This window comes from Cucurbita moschata, unplaced genomic scaffold (assembly GCF_002738365.1).
Source record: "Cucurbita moschata cultivar Rifu unplaced genomic scaffold, Cmos_1.0 Cmo_Scf00102, whole genome shotgun sequence".
In the NCBI taxonomy this organism is placed as follows: Eukaryota; Viridiplantae; Streptophyta; class Magnoliopsida; order Cucurbitales; family Cucurbitaceae; genus Cucurbita; species Cucurbita moschata.
In genome coordinates, this window is record NW_019268618.1 from 79,875 (window position 1) to 95,446 (window position 15,572).

A 15,572-nucleotide genomic window follows, 5' to 3' on the forward strand; every position below is an offset into this window, starting at 1 on the left:
ACAATATCAAAGAAACTTCAGGTGGTAGGGATGAGTCTCAAATATACTAACAAGTACTAGTAACACTAGTCTCAATGACTTAAAGAATACAACTATTATCTCGAACTATAAAGAATTTAATTCCAATCTATTCTAATGGACAAACGCTTTATTAGACTCTATTGTAAGATTTCACTTCATCAATTTAAGTAGCGTTCAACTACAACTATAAATATCAAATTCTTAAGTATTCGTGAACAAAATCGGCCTAACAATGTCTCTTGGAACTATTTACCAAAGGTGTTAGAATGAGCCGTGTGGAAGGGTTGCCTTTAGATGCTTTAGTACCAATTAAGGATGTCAATATCCTAGTAGTGCAGAATGCAGGAATGTTCGTAGTTGAAAAGAATAACGAGAATAGTGGACATCGGGTTCTAAGTACATGGTTCTATGTTGTGGAGGACTCTGGAATAAGGTTTGGAATCGGTAATTATTCTTATTTCTTTTCCTTTAGACAATCGGTGGTCGGGAGTAAATCGGAGCTATGGACCCATTTTGCATGATTTCGACCTTAGTGACCCCTTTTAGAGTGTTAGTCCAAAAGTGTAAAAAGTGTCTATCCAAAATAAAAGGGTCCAACCAAGTTTAAACGGGTGACTGGTCAAATTCTCTACCACTGAGCCATGGATCCATTTTGTAGGATTTTAACCTTAGTGATCCCTTAGACATAGTGTCGGTCCAAAAAGTGTAACAAATTTCTATCCAAGATAGAAGGGCCCAACTAGGTTCGAATTGGTGACCTCTTGATCTGCAATCAAATGCTCTAACATTGAGCTATGGACCCATTTTGTATGATCTCAACCTTAGTGACCCCTTCTACAGATTATCGGTCCAAAAGTGACCCTACCAAATCGGCTATGGACCAACTTTGTATAAATTGGTGGATTACCTATTGGGAATTAAACACAGGTCGTTAGATTCAAAGTCGAAAGTGCTAACCACTACATCATAGAACCACTTGTTAAACTTTATTTTTGCAGCGATTTTGATAAGCTTCAACAACGCTGGATTTTGCAAAGCTAGAGGTCGTAGTATCCTTACAGATTTTCACAAGGTGTTTTCAACTTCTTTTAGAGGTAATTGAACTTTTGAGTCCATGCAAATAATTGGTTGGATTAGTATGAGTTTGAGAAGAGAGACTTTGTTAGAAACTGGCCCATAGATAATCTCCCAAGGTGTTTTCAACTTTTTTTATAGGTAGAATTTTAAAATCAAACCACAACAAAATTTACTTCTATCTAGCAAAATTATTTTTTGTTTGAAACAAGATTATTCCCTTTTTTTTTCTAAAACTAAATTTTACTCTGGAATAGATTTTAATAGTTTTTTTTAATTCAATTTTCTTTAAAATTTGTGTACACAGGGTACAATGGAAATAATACTTTTTTTTTTTTTTTTTTTACTATTTTGTAATTTGTATGGTATTATTGGAGGCTTTTGAATGAAATATGATAATTGATTCTTTGTCCTCTTTGACAATTTTAGATACCTCCATATCTGATATTTGATGCGTCACGTTTCATTATGAGATCTGCCCTCGGGTCAATAAGACTTAAGTAGAGAGTTTATTTGACTAATGATTTGATTTTTTTTTTGTTGTAGAGATATCCCTTACAAATCAAGACTTTGTATTATTTTGAAGACACTCATCAAGACATTTGTAAATGTGCCTGATATCTTGAAGGATATAAGACACGTAATTGAGAGAACCTAAATTTTTTTTGAAGTTGGCTTTTCTAGGATACGTCATCACCAAAGTTTGAGACAAAGACCATTGGATGGGTTTTAATAAGGCTCAAATAAATTTAAAATCCAAGAAAACGGGTCTGAGTTTCATATTATTTGATTTTTGGTATGGACACAACTAGCTGATTTCTTTTGATTACATTAATGAATGTATGTAGATGTTTGAAGTGTTGATCTTAATGGTTTTAGAAAATATCAACACATCATCAACTATCGAAATTTTTTGAAAGGATTTAAAATATCATTCATAATCTTCTGAAATTCGGATGGAGCGTTTTTTAGCCTAAATGGCATAACGTTCCTCTCGTATTTTCTAAATTTGACATAAAGGCTATTTTATGTTTGTCCTTTTAGGAAATTAGAATTTTCCAAAATTCCAATTTCATGTCGAATTTTATAAAAATATTTGACTCTAAATTCTTTTTATCAAATCATTTTTGTTTTGGATTGGATATCTTATTTATTCTAAAACCTTATTCAAAGGTTTGTAGTTAATTACCAGTATCAGAATTTCTGGTGCCATGTTGTTAACCTAAAATGTCAGACATGACCACATGCTCTTTGAAGACCTTATCAGCTTCCTCTGCAAAATATCACCTAAAATGTCACAGTATTTAGTGTTTGATGCTTTTTGACTTAACCCTAGGGTTCTATTTACGGTGAACTTGTTACAATTTTTGTCAAATTATATATTTGAATACCTAATACATTAAGATATAATATCTTATTTAAATAATATTAAAATGTCGTAGAATATCATAATATATGTTTAATTAATATGAATCGCATTCAAATTTCAAATATATATTTTTATTTAATGTTTATGATACACATCAATTATTTTAATATTTGACATATCAAATACGTTAACATGTTTTGATATTATACTTCAAGACTATAAGAACTTGCTTAGAAGACCTAAGAGTTTACATTGGCCCACAATGCATCTCATGGACGATGTAAAACTATGGTGGCGCTTGAAGGTGAATGGTATAAAAAACTGGTCATGCACCAAAAAATCAAGGGAAGACCATTGATGGAATTGAAACAATTGGCGCTCCCCTGGATGGGTTTCCAATCAAAGACCTAATGTTTGATGTTGACTCTTTTGAAGAAAGAACCACAGGATCGAATAACAAGAAACGTGGCGATAGCTCTGAGAATTCTATCACACACATAAAAAAACGTGTCGAAGAGTTAGACATTACACAGAAGATCTGGCTTTCATCGAGGAGACCTGAGTTTGATTCTCGACAATGAAATTTTATTTTCTTATTTCTTTTATTTTATAGTTTCATCTTTTGTCACCAATTATATTTAAACTTTACTTAGGTTTGAGAAGCACTATAATGGATGAGTTCAATAGTATCTTAAATTCAAAAGACTTTTATGAACTTGGTTTGGGAGACACTATAATGGTCAAGTTTAATAGTATCCTAGATTAAAAAGACTTTTATGAACTTTGAACCTTTAATAGTGTTATGTTATAGATATTTGGTTCAATTTCAACAAGTGAGGTTGACGTCATTCAAATGGTTAATGTGATAATCCGGTCATTTTCAAGACCTTTTTTGTTGAACACCATCATGGCTGAGATGACTGAGATGAGCACCAGAGTGAGGGTCGTAGAGAACCACACCCCAAGCCAAGCTCATGATGGGCTTAACAAACTGAAAATTCAAAAACACAAACCGTTAAATGGGAACCGGGATGCTAAGGAATTAAAAAACTTTATTTTTGACGTATAACAATACTTGAAGGTTACAGGAACTTGCTCATAGGACCTAAGAGTTACGTTGGCCACAATGCATCTCATGGACGGTGGCGCTCAAAGGTGGATGATATAAAAAATGAGTAATGCACCATAAACCCATGGGAAGACCGTTGATGGGATCGATGCAATCGACGCTCCCCTTGATGGGGTTGCCAATTAAAGACCTGACGTTTGATATTGACTCTTTTGAAGAAAAAGCCACACGATCAAACACCTCGAAATGTCGCGGTAGCTCTAAGAACTCTATCATACGACCTGAGAGTTGAGGGCTACAGGAACTTTTTCATACGACCTGAGAGTTACGTTAGCCGCAATGCATCTCATGGACGATGCAAAACTAGGGTAGTGCTCGAAGGTGAATGGTATAAAAAATGGGTCATGCACCATAAACTCATGGGAAGATCGTTGATGGAATCGATGCAATCGACGCTCCCCTGGATGGGTTGCCAATCAAAGACCTAACATTTGATATTGACTTTCTTGAAGAAAGAGCCACACAATCGAACAGCTTGAAACGTCGCGGTAGCCCTGAGAACTCTAACGCACGCAGGGAAGGACGTGTCGAAGAGTTAGACATTAAGCAAAAGATCATGCTAAAACTCTTCAGCGATCTGACAAAAGACTTCAGGACATCAACATAAAAAATCCATTGTCGTCCAGCGATCAGGATATCTGGCTTTCACCCTCGAGACTCGAGTTCAATTCTCGGCAATGGAATATTATTTTCTTATTTCATTTTATTTTACAGTTCATATCTTAGATTAAAAAGACTTTTATGAACTTCGTACCTTTGTTAGAGTTTTGTTATAGATATTTTGTTCAATTTCAAATGGTTAATGCGATAATTCAGTCGTGTTCGAGGTCTCTCTTGTTCAACGGCATCATGGTTGAGATGAGCAGGTGATTCAAATGGTTAATGCGATAATCCAGTCGTTTTCGAGGTCTCTCTTGTTGAACGACGTCATGGTTGAGATCAAAGACGCTCCTCTGGATGGGTTGCCAATCAAAGACCTGACGTTTGATGTTGACCCTTTTGAAGAAAGAGCCACACGATCGAACAACTCGAAACATCGCGGTAACTCTGAGAACTCTATCACACACATGAAAGGACGTGTCGAAGAGTTAGACATTACCCAAAACATCATAGTAAAACTCTTCGACGATTAGACAAAAGACTTTAGGACAACTACACCAAAAATTCATTGTTGTCCAACGGTTTGGATATTTGGCTTTCACCTAGGAGATTCTGGTTTGATTCTCTGAAATTGAATATTATTTTCTTAATTCTTTTTATTTTATAGTTTCATCTTTTGTCACCAATTATATTTAAACTTTACCTCATTTTGAGGGGCACTGTAATGGTCAAGTTCAATAGTATCTTAGATTAAAAAGACTTTTATGAACATCCTACCTATGTTAGTGTTATGTTATAGATATTTGTTTCAATTTCAACAAGTGGGGTTGAGGTGATTCAAATGGTTAATGCGATAATCCGGCTATTTTCGAGGTCACTCTTGTTGAACGCCATCATGGTTGAGATGAGCACCCGAATGAGTTTGGTCAAGTTCAATAGTATTTTAGATTAAAAAGACTTTTATGAACTTTGTACCTTTGTTAGTGTTACTTTGTACCTTTGTTTGTGTTACTTTGTACTTTTGTTAGTGTTATGTTATAGACATTTGGTCAAGTTCAACAAGTGGGGTTGAGGTAATTAAAATGGTTAATGTCACTTTATTTGATTCAAATTGTTAATGTGATAATCCAGTTAAATAGTTACAGGTTATTTCGAAGATCTCTCTTATTGAATGCCAACAAGGCTGAAATGATTGAGATGAGCACCTGAGTGAGTTTGACAAAATTGAAATAAAATCACTAAAAAAAATCAATAAATAGAAAAAAAATTGAAAAAAATTAGCCTTATGACACTTCCTTCAACTCCAAGGGCCATAAATAAAGGATTCCTTCGCCCAAGACCCATGATCCAACAACTCCCAACATGGAAATGATAAGCTATAGAATCATTCCAAGAACCTCAATGGATGGGTTACAAACTCACATTACCAATCTCGACAACTCACTTTGTGTTTCAGCAGGACGTTCATTCCTGACACGACGTCGAAGTCATCTATTTCAACTATCACTAAACAATTTGCAAAGTCCAAGGCTCCAGCTTGATTAGAGTTCTCATTGTGACTCTTAAGACAGGTAAAGCTTCCAATTTGACGGCGTTCATCTTTCCTGTATCTTGATGCCAAAGGATGTTAAAATATTTTGCATCGGTCTCCATCATGAGTTGTGGGTGGCTCTAGAGTTGACAATAGTGTTCCTTACTACTTTGTGCTTTACCCAAACCTCGACATACATAATATATATATATTCATTTAACTATAACACATATGGTCCATGGAAGAATTGTAGCTCTTATGCTCATTAATATTATAATGGCTACTACCTAAATTATAACCTAAAGTTGATAATTGATGTCCAAGTAGCCAACCCTAAATTTGTAATCATTGTGGAGTGATTGAAATTACAATGGAAGTAGTTTAAACTCCTAGTACCTTAAATGAAGTTGGTCTCTTCCAATAAAACACGAATTTCTCTTTAATATCATTAATAAAATTATGCTTCATCTTGAACCTACTAACATGAAACTAAAACTGCGTTCAATTTAACTCCATTTTATTGTCATCTTGAATGACGTGGAGGATATATTCTTGATTTACCTTGATATTTCATATTAGTTAAGCTTTTTGCAAAATCACAATTAGACAACAACAAAGATGAACTTGGGTCTGTTTATTATTTTAAAGAAAATTTCTTTCTCCATCTTATTCCTAATAACTCTGCAACTAAATTCATATTATGCTAAGAAACAAATTTTTTACTTGCAAGAAGTAAAATATGCAACTTTAACTAAAATTTCATCTAAACAAATTTTATTGCCATACAACATAGATGACAATTATAGCCTTCGAACAAAAAATAGAGTAGTTGTAGTAAACGGGATAGAAACTCTAGTGTTCATCCATAATATACAACCACCGCCTAAATTATGACCTAAAAATTTGAAAACATAAGTTGTAGTTGAAAATTACATAAAACAATCCCCTAAATCCAAGAACTCATGTCCAATTAGTAAATCCTAAAGATAGTAGCTAATATAGAGTAATTGAAGCTCCACATGAAGTAATTTAAAGTTCCAGCTACTTAACTAAAGTTTGTCTGTCTTTAATGAAGCATGAGTTGCACTTAAGTTCTTGAAATATTTATAGACTCCAACTCTTAGTACTATTAATGCAATTATATTTCATATGAGTTTGTCATAAATCAAACTATGGTACATTCAATACAACTTCATTTTCTTGTCATACGAAGCAAAATATAAGAATTAAATCAAACAAACTGATGAACTGAGCCGAATAAATCCAACCCAACCCAAATTGATTAGTTTGATTCATTTGTTGGGTTGTAGTTTATTTGATAACACTTGCATATTAGAACAATTCAATATTACATGCCTTACAAGTAAAATACTAGACCATCAACTTTTTGTTTTATAGTCCAACAACTGTCCAAGAAAATAGATTTCAAACTTGAGAGAAAAAAATATATTGAGTAGGAGTTAAAAATGTTGCATAATTTTGGATAAAGAGCATTTGGTCTAGTGGTATGATTCTTGCTCAGGGTGCGAGAGGTCCCAAGTTCAGTTCAATTCTTGGAATGCCCTTATGTTCATTCATCAAAAGATTGCCACTTACCATTCTTTTTTCTTCTCTCACACTACTATTCTTTTTCTTCTCTCACACTACTATTCTTTTTCTTCTCTCACACTACTATTCTTTTTCTTCTCTCTACCATAATTATCTTTTTACACTACTATTCTTTTTTCTTCTCTCTACAGTAATTTATATGTCTCAAATGGAACTATCAAATTTTTACACTACTTCTTATTATCTTAATTATCTTTTTACACTACTATTCTTTTTTCTTCTCTCTACAATAATTATCTTTTTACACTACTATTCTTTTTTCTTCTCTCTGCAGTAATTTTTCTTCTCTCTACTGCTTCTATTCGTTTTTCTTTTCTCTACAGTAATTATCTTTCTACAGTAAATGCTCTTTTAATACTTGTGTACTCCACGATATATGTCTCAAATGAAACTATTAAATTTTTACCCTACTTTTAATTATCTTTTTTAGAACATAACTTTGATTCTTTTTACACTACTTCTATTCTTTTTTCTTCTCTATACAGTAATTATCTTTTTACACTACTATTCTTTTTTCTTCTCTCTACAGTAATTATCTTTTTACACTACTATTCTTTTTTCTTCTCTCTACAGTAATTTTTCTTCTCTCTACTGCTTCTATTCGTTTTTCTTTTCTCTACAGTAATTATCTTTCTACAGTAAATGCTCTTTTAATACTTGTGTACTCCACGATATATGTCTCAAATGAAACTATTAAATTTTTACCCTACTTTTAATTATCTTTTTTAGAACATAACTTTGATTCTTTTTACACTACTTCTATTCTTTTTTCTTCTCTATACAGTAATTATCTTTTTACACTACTATTCTTTTTTCTTCTCTCTACAGTAATTTTTCTTCTCTCTACTATTTCTATTCGTTTTTCTTTTCTCTATAGTAATTATCTTTCTACAGTAAATGCTCTTTTAATACTTGTGTACTCCACAATATATGTCTCAAATGAAACTATTAAATTTTTATCTTACTTCTAATTATCTTTTTTAGAACATAACTTTGATTCTTTTTACACGACTATTCTTTTTTCTTCTCTCTACAGTAATTTTTCTTCTCTCTACTATTTCTATTCGTTTTTCTTCTCTATATAGTAATTATTTTTCTACAGTAAATGCTCTTTTAATACTTGTGTACTCCACGATATATGTCTCAAATGGAACTATCAAATTTTTACATTACTTCTATTTTTTTTCTTTTCTCTACTGTAATTATATCTTTTTTAACATAACTTTTATTCTTTTTACATTACTTCTATTCTTTTTTCTTCTCTCTCTACATTAATTATCTTTCTACAGTAATTATCTTTTTACACTACTTCTATTCTTTTTTCTTCTCTCTACAGTAATTTTTCTTCTCTATATAGTAATTATCTTTCTACAGTAAATGCTCTTTTAATACTTGTGTACTCCACGATATATGTCTCAAATGAAACTATCAAATTTTTACCCTACTTCTAATTATCTTTTTTAGAACATAACTTTGATTCTTTTTACACTACTTCTATTCTTTTTTCTTCTCTGTAATTATCTTTTTACACTACTTCTATTCTTTTTTGTCTCAAATGGAACTATCAAATTTTTACACTACTTCTAATTATGTTAATTATCTTTTTACACTACTATTCTTTTTTCTTCTCTCTACAATAATTATCTTTTTACACTACTATTCTTTTTTCTTCTCTCTACAGTAATTTATGTCTCAAATGGAACTATCAAATTTTTACACTAATTCTAATTATCTTAATTATCTTTTTACACTACTATTCTTTTTTCTTCTCTCTACAATAATTATCTTTTTACACTACTATTCTTTTTTCTTCTCTCTACAGTAATTTTTCTTCTCTCTACTGCTTCTATTTGTTTTTCTTTTCTCTACAGTAATTATCTTTCTACAGTAAATGCTCTTTTAATACTTGTGTTCTCCACGATATATGTCTCAAATGAAACTATCAAATTTTTACCCTACTTCTAATTATCTTTTTTAGAACATAACTTTGATTCTTTTTACACTACTTCTATTCTTTTTTCTTCTCTGTAATTATCTTTTTACACTACTTCTATTCTTTTTTGTCTCAAATGGAACTAACAAATTTTTACACTACTTCTAATTATCTTAATTATCTTTTTACACTACTATTCTTTTTTCTTCTCTCTACAGTAATTTATATGTCTCAAATGGAACTATCAAATTTTTACACTACTTCTAATTATCTTAATTATCTTTTTTACACTACTATTCTTTTTTCTTCTCTCTATAATAATTATCTTTTTACACTACTATTCTTATTTCTTCTCTCTACAATAATTATCTTTTTACACTACTATTCTTTTTTCTTCTCTCTACAGTAATTTTTCTTCTCTCTATTGCTTCTATTCGTTTGTCTTTTCTCTACAGTAATTATCTTTCTACAGTAAATGCTCTTTTAATACTTGTGTACTCCACGATATATGTCTCAAATGAAACTATCAAATTTTTACCCTACTTCTAATTATCTTTTTTAGAACATAACTTTGATTCTTTTTACACTACTTCTATTCTTTTTTCTTCTCTGTAATTATCTTTTTACACTACTTCTATTCTTTTTTGTCTCAAATGGAACTATCAAATTTTTACACTACTTCTAATTATGTTAATTATCTTTTTACACTACTATTCTTTTTTCTTCTCTCTACAATAATTATCTTTTTACACTACTATTCTTTTTTCTTCTCTCTACAGTAATTTATGTCTCAAATGGAACTATCAAATTTTTACACTAATTCTAATTATCTTAATTATCTTTTTACACTACTATTCTTTTTTCTTCTCTCTACAATAATTATCTTTTTACACTACTATTCTTTTTTCTTCTCTCTACAGTAATTTTTCTTCTCTCTACTGCTTCTATTTGTTTTTCTTTTCTCTACAGTAATTATCTTTCTACAGTAAATGCTCTTTTAATACTTGTGTTCTCCACGATATATGTCTCAAATGAAACTATCAAATTTTTACCCTACTTCTAATTATCTTTTTTAGAACATAATTTTGATTTTTTTTACACTACTTCTATTCTTTTTTCTTCTGTGTAATTATCTTTTTACACTACTTCTATTCGTTTTTCTTCTCTCTACAGTAATTATCTTTCTACAGTAAATGCTCTTTTAATACTTGTGTACTCCACGATATATGTCTCAAATGGAACTATCAAATTTTTACACTACTATTCCTTTTTCTTCTCTCTACAATAATTATCTTTTTACACTACTATTCTTTTTTCTTCTCTCTACAGTAATTTTTCTTCTTTCTTCTCTCTACAATAATTATCCTTTTACACTACTATTCTTTTTTCTTCTCTCTACAGTAATTTTTCTTCTCTCTACTGCTTCTATTCGTTTTTCTTTTCTCTATAGTAATTATCTTTCTACAGTAAATGCTCTTTTAATACTTGTGTACTCCACGATATATGTCTCAAATGAAACTATCAAATTTTTACCCTACTTCTAATTATCTTTTTTAGAACATAACTTTGATTCTTTTTACACTACTTCTATTCTTTTTTCTTCTCTGTAATTATCTTTTTACACTACTTCTATTCTTTTTTGTCTCAAATGGAACTAACAAATTTTTACACTACTTCTAATTATCTTAATTATCTTTTTACACTACTATTCTTTTTTCTTCTCTCTACAGTAATTTATATGTCTCAAATGGAACTATCAAATTTTTACACTACTTCTAATTATCTTAATTATCTTTTTTACACTACTATTCTTTTTTCTTCTCTCTATAATAATTATCTTTTTACACTACTATTCTTATTTCTTCTCTCTACAATAATTATCTTTTTACACTACTATTCTTTTTTCTTCTCTCTACAGTAATTTTTCTTCTCTCTATTGCTTCTATTCGTTTGTCTTTTCTCTACAGTAATTATCTTTCTACAGTAAATGCTCTTTTAATACTTGTGTACTCCACGATATATGTCTCAAATGAAACTATCAAATTTTTACCCTACTTCTAATTATCTTTTTTAGAACATAATTTTGATTTTTTTTACACTACTTCTATTCTTTTTTCTTCTGTGTAATTATCTTTTTACACTACTTCTATTCGTTTTTCTTCTCTCTACAGTAATTATCTTTCTACAGTAAATGCTCTTTTAATACTTGTGTACTCCACGATATATGTCTCAAATGGAACTATCAAATTTTTACCCTACTTCTAATTATCTTTTTTAGAACATAACTTTGATTCTTTTTACACTACTTCTATTCTTTTTTCTTTTCTGTAATTATCTTTTTACACTACTTCTATTCTTTTTTCTTCTCTCTACAGTAATTTTTCTTCTTTCTACTACTTCTATTCGTTTTTTTCTCTCTACAGTAATTATCTTTCTACAGTAAATGCTCTTTTAATACTTGTGTACTCCACGATATATGTCTCAAATGGAACTATCAAATTTTTACACTACTTCTATTTTTTTTCTTCTCTCTACAGTAATTATCTTTCTACAGTAAATGCTCTTTTAATACTTGTGTACTCCACGATATATGTCTCAAATGGAACTATCAAATTTTTACACTACTTCTATTTTTTTTCTTTTCTCTACCGTAATTATATCTTTTTGAACATAACTTTTATTCTTTTTACATTACTTTTATTCTTTTTTCTTCTCTCTCTACATTAATTATCTTTCTACAGTAATTATCTTTTTACATTACTTCTATTCTTTTTTCTTCTCTCTACAGTAATTTTTCTTCTCTCTACTACTTCTATTCTTTTTTGTTCTCTCTACAGTAATTATCTTTTTACACTACTTCTATTCTTTTTTCTTCTCTCCACAGTAATTATCGTAAACCCTATGTAAATAATTTAACAGCGGTCTAGATCTAAAAGATATAATAATAATTGCTCATGGATTTCATTAACAAAATAATAAATGAAATAATGATGATACATAACAGAAAAATAATAATTGCTCATGGATTTCATTAACAAAATAATAAATGAAATAATGATGATACATAACAGAAATAACTTAATATATGGTCCATTATAAGGGCATTTGGTTTAGTGGTATGATTCTTGCTTTGGGTGCAAGAGGCCTCGAGTTCAATTCTCGGAATGCCCCGACAAAAGGAAACAAAAAACAAAAAAAAAAAAAATAGTTATCAATGGGCCTAACCCAAAGGAATGCGTGTGCATTGAGACTAGCAACTAAGAATTATAGATCGACTACAATGGTATTTGGTCAAAGTGGTATGATTATTGTTTTGGGTGTGAGAGGTTTCAAGTCAACATATTCTTGGAAGAATAAAGATCATCTTGAGCCCGACTTCAAATCGATTGTATTCTTTCTAGGAACTTTTCATAACCAATGAAGAAGTTTAAGAGAGCCATACGTTCAAATCCTGTCACCTTGATAAGTGCAAAGCCCCATAGCCTATCCATGCCATACGTTCAAATCCTGTCACCTTGATAAGTGCAAAGCCCCATAGCCTATCCATGGTCAGGAAGGCAGTCTCCTTTTCTATCAACACGTAGAATTGTAATTCTTTTGTCTTTTGAAACCCCTTACCTTATCAGTCATCAGATAGGTTTTTTGTATCATATATCGAGATAATTATTATGAAAAAGCTATTCCACTAGTGTGACTCAGATACCCTTTCTTTGTAGTATCAGTAATGCTATTTGAATAGCTTGAAGTCATCATAGCCTCTCCACTGGTTTTGAAGACTCCTCCAGCATCAATGTGCTCTAATGAAAGAGATCAGACCATTTCCTGAACCAAAATCGGGCACAAAACGCCGAGGAGAAAGTCGAAAGCGAGCTCTTTTCGCGTATACGCAATCTCGAAACCCAATTAGCTCACGGACTGTCTCCTCAACCCTGGCGAGTATGAGTGCTTGGTAAGAGAGAATGTTGAATGAGAAAGACATTCGATTACGGCAACATTCACAACTACCAAAGTGCACTAAACCTAGTAAAGATCTTCGACCTAACGATAATGGAACTTCAAGCCCATTTAATCAATCCGCTTTGTACCTTATTGTTGACCGAATCAGATGCACGCTAGGCCTAAATTGTCTCTCAGTCACCCAGAGAGGAAAGGAAGATCAGATCCGAAGTTTACGAATCGAAGAGAAAGTGAATATGAGTTCTACACGCTTTCATTTTCAAAAGCTTCGCTTGCCTACAGTACTTTATTCAGGATCTGAATTCCTTGATCATTTCTTTGGCGGATAACACAAATGAAATTGTTTCTGTGAATGTTTGCTAAATCCACCACACCTAAATGGTGTGAAATTTATCTTATTTATAATCAAATAAATTACAAGGATATGGAAATAGTAATAAATGGAAATAACAATAAATGGAAAGATACCTATGGTAATAAGGCAAATATTAGATATTTGTCTTATAATAAAATATCAAATATAATATATATGGTAAACTAGAATTTATTACTAAATATCTTTAACAGTTTCCCTGACCGCCCATCTTATGAGTCCATTCTTGTCTTGTTGGTTTGTTGTACTATTCTATACCTCTCTCGATTGATAGAAAGACGTTCGGGAGCTGGGAGGGCCTATTGAGGGAACTTTCCTTTTCACGGTAGGCAAAGGTAAAGCGGGAGCTGCATATGTCCACGGTGATCAAGGTAAAGCGACTTCTTCTTTAGAAGAGGTTGGTTTTATCGAAACTGTTAGATCCGCTTTCATTAAAGAAAAAATAGTAGCTCTTGGTTTGGCCGATGTCGATTCGTATGGCAATGCGGACTCGACTCAGGATGAGGATTCCGCTTTTCATTCTGCTGCTATGAGCCGAAAGAGCTGGCAAGCTATCTCGTTAAACGAAAGGAAAGAGCACGTACGGGTTGACCTTGTTACAAGGGCGGGGGCAAGCCAAAGAAGGTCAGTCGGACTAAGTTAGGACCCTTGATCCGGTTCAGCTAGATTCTTCCATGCGAGAATGTATGCGTATCGGTATCCTCTTTAGGACCGATTGCTTCCTCTTTTTGTTTATACGTTTGGAGAAACCTACTAAGACCGCCTTTCTTACCAGGTGTGATTCAATCTTTTAAATCAAACTTTTCTATCGTCCGACGAAAAAAGTAGGAGTACGACTACCTTTTTCTTTTCTTGCCCGAGCCAGGGGATCATTCAATTTCTACCAAAAGGTTCGCTATCTATTAGTTGTCGTAAACGAATGTATTTCTCATTTTATGTTAGCTCCTCCAAGAGCTTCCTGGTCCGTAGTAGACGAAACCTTGGACTTCTATCGAACTTATAGCATTGCCTGGTGAGCTCGCCGTTGAGGGTTGGCCTTACAGGAGATCGAGCAGCCTTTCTTTCCCTACCTGATATGCTTTCCCGCTTATCGTGTAACTAGCCAACTAGCCAAAGAGAGAGGGAGAGGGATCATGTCAATCAATTTGTATGTGCATTTTGTCCGTCCTGTACTTGCCTGCTTAGCTTTCTTATCCAACATTTCCGGTTATCCCCGAACCAACAGGTCCTGCTTATCCATACCCAACAGTCACACTTTCAGCCGAAAGACTGATTTTTTTCATAAAGTCGGATCATAGATCAAGAAAGAATGAAGCTGCTTACAGGGACAGTTACGCGATATGTCTTTTCATACTCGCCTTTTCTTTAACCCTGCTATCAACCTAGCCATTCTTGCTTATTGCTTTAAGGGGTCTCCCCACTGTAGATTACTCGGATTGGTTCTCGCGTCCCTATGCCAAAAAGGATGGGCGAGTTTGGTTTGAGTGTTCATCGATTGGGTGGATCCATATGCTCCGGGGGGGTGAGACGAGGTGTAGCGCAGTCTGGTCAGCGCACCTGTTTTAGGTATGTTGTCTGCTAAAGGTTTTAGGAAAGAGGGTACAAATTTTTTACATAGGTCATCTGTGGTCACAATCCTTTTAAGGAAGATGCTCCCAAATAATCGGTGAACAATAGCCTTTAAAGAAGTTTCAAAGAGCAAGAAGAGGTAGAATAGAGAATAAGAGTGAGTCGTGCAAGGAAGAAGGAACTAGTAGGTTTAATTTGGGTTCGTTTGAACTAAAAAACAAACCAAAATTTTTCAAACGAACCCAAATTTAAGACTCACTAGCCCAAAGTCAATATGTGGTAAAAAAAAACCTTCTGTGGCTCAACCCTTATTCGCTGTCCCATCCAACCATTTCTTTTTCAAGCTACACGTATGCTCTAGGCCAAACTCACGTAACTAGTCAGAAGATGCGGCCCACAACTGAACGG

The 15,572-nt window shown here is 32.5% G+C and overlaps 1 non-coding gene across 1 annotated transcript; it reads left to right on the forward strand.

Annotated features, from left to right (window-relative positions):
- The first annotated feature begins 12,364 nt into the window (after nt 1–12,364).
- Nucleotides 12,365–12,436, forward strand: TRNAP-UGG. Its single transcript has one exon. It is a non-coding gene; the product is annotated as a tRNA-Pro (tRNA).
- The last annotated feature ends 3,136 nt before the right edge of the window (nt 12,437–15,572 follow it).